The sequence below is a fragment of the Fukomys damarensis genome, unplaced genomic scaffold, assembly GCF_012274545.1.
Source record: "Fukomys damarensis isolate Sample0158 unplaced genomic scaffold, DMR_v1.0_HiC HiC_scaffold_17, whole genome shotgun sequence".
In the NCBI taxonomy this organism is placed as follows: domain Eukaryota; kingdom Metazoa; phylum Chordata; class Mammalia; order Rodentia; family Bathyergidae; genus Fukomys; species Fukomys damarensis.
Genome location: NW_022900929.1, coordinates 66,889,602 through 66,895,896, shown reverse-complemented (window position 1 = coordinate 66,895,896; position 6,295 = coordinate 66,889,602). Strand labels below are relative to the sequence as shown.

The 6,295-nt window shown below is 35.3% G+C and overlaps 1 pseudogene; it reads left to right on the top strand.

Annotated features, from left to right (window-relative positions):
* The first annotated feature begins 204 nt into the window (after positions 1-204).
* Positions 205-398, top strand: LOC117286690 (annotated as a pseudogene).
* Positions 399-6,295: the final 5,897 nt, after the last annotated feature.

The following is a 6,295-nucleotide window of genomic DNA, read 5'->3' as shown; positions in this document are numbered from 1 at the left end:
AACAATGAAGCCAGAAATTACCTTCATGAGAACACATTTGGAGGTAATCAAAATTCTGTAAAATTGGATTGTGGTAATAATTGCAGAATTCTATAAATGTCATTCATGGACTCATATGCTAATGATGGGGTAAATTTTATGTTATGAAAACTATATCTCAACACAAGGAAATTAAAGGAACAAGATGCTTTGAAGATAATCTCAAACTTTGCACAGTGTTAGTATTGTAGTCAATGAGGTTTATCTGAGGCACGATTATTGCTAGTTGAAGATAAAAATCTTAGGGGGGAACAAAACCATATTGGGATTTTAAAAACCTATATCGCTGGGGATTTAGCTCACTGGCACTGTGCTTGCCTCACAAGCACAAGGTCCTGATTTCAATCCCTGGTACCAGAAAAAAACAAAAACTATATCAGGGAAACATCATACCAAAAGAAATGTCAAAATATTAGTAGTCATCAAATAAATACAGTTTGAAAACTGATGAAAATTTTTCTAGTACTCTTTCAAAATACAATTAAAATGGTAAATACGTCATCCCAGCACTATTTTATATTATATTCCTTCTCTTGTATGTTCATTACTCACTGATATTACTCCTAAATTATTTTTACTATTTTCCAAAACCATTGCTGCATGTTGTTCACATTTTCCCCTATTCTAGTTTTTCTTCATTAGTATTCACAAAGCTAATGATAAAGAGTTCTAGCATTTCTATTTCAGAAAAGGAAAACTAAAGTTTAGAGAAGTAGAACAAATTTTCCAAATGTGACATTAGCAGATTTCTTATTTAAGATCATTAAACCCAATGCCCCCTTGATGCATTGCTTTCCTGGTAGTAAATTAGATATATTTTTCATTTCAGATAGAAAATATAAAATGCAACTATTTATGGTTGATCATTTTCTGATCAGTGAAGAAAATGAGGCCCCTATGAGTATGAAAGAAAATTAAGTCACACTGGTGTGAGTATATATGTGTGTGCATGTGTGTGTATGTGTGTGTGTAGCGATTTATTTTAAATGTGGAGGCATCCATTCTTTGACAATATAGAAAAGAGATTAGAGACATCACCAAACATACTGTGGTCCAGGGTTATACCCAAGGGAGCCAACCTGCCTGAGATAATAATTCAGTAAGGCAGCTTTATTGGTCAGATCATAATTATTAAGAACATCTTTATGATCCTGCTTGATACATTAGTGATTCTCCTATCAGTCTCAAAAGTTATCCATAATATCTGAGCAAAGCAGCAAAGTCAATAATATAAATACTTTAAGACCAGTACTGCTTTCCAGAATGTGCACTCCAAGTTCAGCTTCTAACTCTTGGGTTCAACAGAAATATGGATAAAAAGAGAGATCATCCACTGAGTATAATAGGTACATACATATTATCTAGCACCTACGGATTTTACAACACATTTAGTTCTTGTATTCCAAATAAAAAAATAATAACCTAATAACACACCCTCCTGACATCCTAAAAAGGTAGGACTAGAGAGGGAAGGGGATTTGGGAAGGAGACAGATAAGATACAGAAGAATTAAGAGAGAGAGAAAGGAATCATGTAATTTTTAAATTATCTCCTTTGTTCCTTGGGCATGTACTAAAAAAAGTATCTTCTTCTTGCATAGAATAAATTCCTTTTTACAAGGAGAAGGGCAGCACAAAGCTCTTGTGAATAATCAGAAACTGTTATAAATTCCTGAATCGTCATCATTAAGGTGTTTTCTTTTTTCCTTCATTAAAGACATAATAGCAATGTGGGTTTGCAAAGAGTAAATTGTAGCAGAAAGAGGATGTGTATCCCAAACAACTCAAATCACAAGCCTTCACGGGAGACAGAGAGAGTAAGGAATGAACTAGCCCTGGATATATTAGAAAAGACAAGTCTTCCTTTAATCATCCATTACTCTGAGACAAATACAAACATTGACCTGAATGATCATAAACTGGGATGAAGAAAACAAACCGGGAACCCCACCAGATCAGACAGATATCTTAGATGAAGACCAAGTAAGACGAGTAATGAAATTTACCTCTGTGAGCAAGTATACGTAGTTTATATTTCATGAACCACACAAAATATGGAGAGAAAATGCATTACATAAACAGCTTCTTTATTGCCCAATACATAGAAATGTTAGATAATATATGAAGAAACTTTTTTCTCCTTCAATGAAATAAGCAAAACTACTGAAGTGATCTAAGAGAAAGTAAGCAGTGATCACTTCACAAAAATATCTTAGTTGCCCAGCGTGATTCATGCAGCTCAAAGAAGGCCAGATTTGAAAATAAAAGAGAAAAGGAAAATTACCAGTACTGCCATTTCTAAGGCAATTTTGCCTATTTTAAAGTGTTTGAGCAAATTTAAAAAGGACTACACCACAAAAAAATGATAAATGATCAAAGAAATAAATGTTTAACGATGTAAATTTTTTTTTTTTTTTTTTGGTACTGGGGATTGAACTCTGGTCCTTGTGCTTGCAAGGCAGGCCACGGAACCGCTGAGCTAAATCCCTGGCCTCTTGATGTAAATTTATACAATGTACGCATCTATCAAATATTACACAATACCCCATTAATGTGTGCTTTTTTTTAATATCAGGGATTGGGTCCTTGAGCTTACTAAATCCCTGGCCCCAATTTTTATTTTATATCAGTTAAAAAATAAATTTTAAAAGAGAGGATTATACTATTACAATAAAGTTTAGCTGAAAATAACATGGTTGCTTTAATGGGATAGAAGTTCATTTGTAACATCATTACTTTTTATTCAAGTATAATTTACAAATAAAAATTGCATCTGTTTATGTTATTTGATGTGATATTTTGATATATGCATATATTACTAAGTGATTAACATATCCATCACGTCACTACATACCATTTTTTCTGTGGTAAGAATATTTAAACATTTTGAGTGTACTTTCCTAACGATCTTCAAGTACACAAAATGCTTTTGATAAGTATGACCACCATGCTATATGATAGATCTCCAGAATTTATTTATCATGAATTTATTTATGACCCTCTCCCCATTCTACACTGCCCACTCCCATTAGTAATATTATTGACATCTTGGCCCGTGTGAGGCAAGTTAAGAGAATTTTAAAATCTGTATTTTACATTAGCAAAAATCTCCCCGTGGTATTTGGATTCGTTTTGGTAGTCATAATTTCCTAGCAAGAAAAAGAACGCCTAACCAGGCATTTCTAAAAACAACTTCAGCTTGACTTATGTTCACTTCCCCTCTAATACCACCTTAAAGTCTGCACAAACCAGTCAGAGTTCGAAGTGCTCAGTGCAATTCCAGTATTGATGATCAGAGATAAGTGCCTAGTAATTTTCATTCCAGGACACCTTTTTATCAACAGCTATATATATTCAGAAATATCAACTGAAATCCACCCACCCAAGGCTCAAACATAAACATGAATAACAATTATTTGAACTTGCAATTCATCAACTCTTAACAATCAGGGTCCTTTCCCAACCTTCCAATTACCATCAGCAAAAGACTCCCTACTCCGCCCAGTTTGATTGCTCTGCATAGTTAATCAAACACTTGCCTATTCCTCCTCCTAAACAGACTGCTTGTGAATGACCTGCATCAGAATCATCTTGAGTGCTGGTTAAAATACATCTCGCTGCGCCCTGCTCCAGACCTAATGAATCAAAACATCTGAGAGAAGAGCCCTAGAATCTGCATTTTAACTCAACTTACCAATGAGTCTTCTGTGCTGCAAAGTTTCAGAAGTGTCTGGGTCCAGTTTTCCAAATATTCTTGCTGCTTCTCCAGTCTGGACGCTTATTCCTGATAACAGCACTCTGATAGCTTCTCTTTCCCTCTAACCCCTTCTCTGGTATATTCTGTATAAAATTCTCAATATTCCTTGTCATAAAATCTTTCGGCTCATATTTCAGGACAAATGCAGACTTCTAGACTGATCACTAAGGGACTCCTATAAAAGGACTCTTTTGTGTCTAACCCATTAATATTTCTAGTACTCTAATATTTCTCATTGGTCTCCTCGGGGTCCGCTTGATCAGCTCAGATCAGAGTAGATCTCAACTTTGTTCTTTACATGTTCTTCCTTTCCCATCTTTATACTATCTTTCTGTTTATCTGCTTAAGGTTCTCCCTAATTTCCTGAAGTCTGATATATCTTTTAGAAAGAAAACCCAGAATCATCTTCTTCAAAGGATATGGAATACAAAGTCATAAACTACAGACTTTAAAAAACAGAACCCTAGCATTACCACTCACTCATAAGTGATTTGGAATAGATGTATCTAATAAATATAAAATGACATAGAATTTATTATAGCAACTCAATAAAGGACTAATTTTTCTCCTTAATTCCATTACTTATTATATAGTGTGGTAGTAGTGTTTTTTGTCAGCATATTATCTTTTTATGTAACCTAGTTCTGCTAGAAGCAGGCTTTCATTTTCATGGGAAAGCCATTCTATGTGATCTTGCTGAGGTTGACCACTCCCTGTCAATACCACTGAAGTGGCCACCACCTGAGAGCACTCCAACCAGCTCCACTTCTCCCTCAAATGCACTGCACACACACCAAACTGAACCAGTGGGTTCAGGGATAGACATCCCTAAGGCCCATCTGATCCCTCTCTCAAAATCTTGCTGGACATAAAGAGGTATATACTAATCACTAGGATTGCTGGCTATGCCTTTGCAGTAATCTTAAAGATGCCAGTAACCTACTTCGTTACTGTGTTAAAAATTTGCCCCCCGCCAAATTCAGCCAACTACAAGGAAGATAGGACTCAAATGAATAATACCAATGTCCTCAGCATCGTTTTCCACTTCTGAAGCCATCATGCTGGAGAGCTAAGTGTAAATTTTAATAGGAGACAATGAATTTCTTTTGGATTTCCTCACTTCTTTATAAGAGAGCCCTGAGTAAGAGGGAATTCCAATAAGTGGGGTGTTAGGAATATCAGACTTAAGGAGGGAATTGAGTCCACATAGGTGAAGCTGGGTGACACATGAAATTGCCTCCCTCTACCTCGGGAATAAACACATTATTGTTTTTCTAATACTTTTAGGGTCTCCCACTTCTATCGTCAGGAAGTAGCATTTTGAATTAATGCATATAATGCCTTGGTGAGAAAAGGGACGGGAGAGAAGGGAAAAGAAAGGGACGTGAAAAGAATGAAGTGCTAGGGAGGTATAATGAGCGGGCTATGAAATGTGTGTGTGATTATTTGGTATCGTAAACATGTACAGGAGTAATTTTAAAAGGAAATAAGAAAAAAATTAAAAAGAATTAAGCTGTGTTATATACATGATGAATGTAATTCTTATGTATTACATCACGCACTAATACAATTTAAAGGGCCAGGGATTTAGCTCAGTGGTGCCACCACCTGACTCACAAGTGCAAGGTCTTGAGTTTGATCCCCAGGATCAAACAATAAAATAAAATTAATATCTAGAAAACATAAAAAAGAAGAAAGTTTGGCTAGGAATGGTGGTGCTTACATATAATCCTAGCACTCTGGGGGGCTGAAGCAAGAGAATCACAAATTCAAGCCTTTCCTGGCAACTTAGTGATACCTTCGTGAATATATATATACATACATACACACACACATATACACAGAAAGAGAGAAGAGAGACGTATACATATAAGAGCTACAGATATAGGAACCTTGTTGTTAAGAAGTTATGTAATGACTGGTAGTGGATTATGATAACCATAATTTTCCACCTATTCACCAGGATTTTTTATCATCTTCCTAATATAAAGCTTGTCTTTTACATCAGTAATCCTTTCTGTGACCTTTTCTATTATATATCCAATTTCCACAGGGATTAGTACATGGCTCAAGGTTGGCCAATCATAGCACCCTAAAGTCTAGTAACACGGATAGTTAAGGATGGCACGTGACCTGGGCCAGACAAATCACAACTTTCCTTAAGACTTTAACAGCAAATAACAGAAAAAAGGCATTTTTTAAATTGGAACTGCTAACTATGAGCTATGAGGATAATACGAGTACATAATTTCCTTTGAATACCTAAATACCATTCAGGAACATATTACCAGATATTAAAACTAACACACAAGAAAGAAAAGATGATGGGTAAGAAAAAAAATACATGACCCAGTAGCAACTATTTAACCAAAAGATAGCTGTATCTACTATTCTTCTTAATTATATGGAGTAAGAAATCCATTTTCCTTAAATGGATTTGCCTTAATTAGGCTCGATGTATCATTTACACAGTCCTGAATAACACGTTTGATTAGTGCTT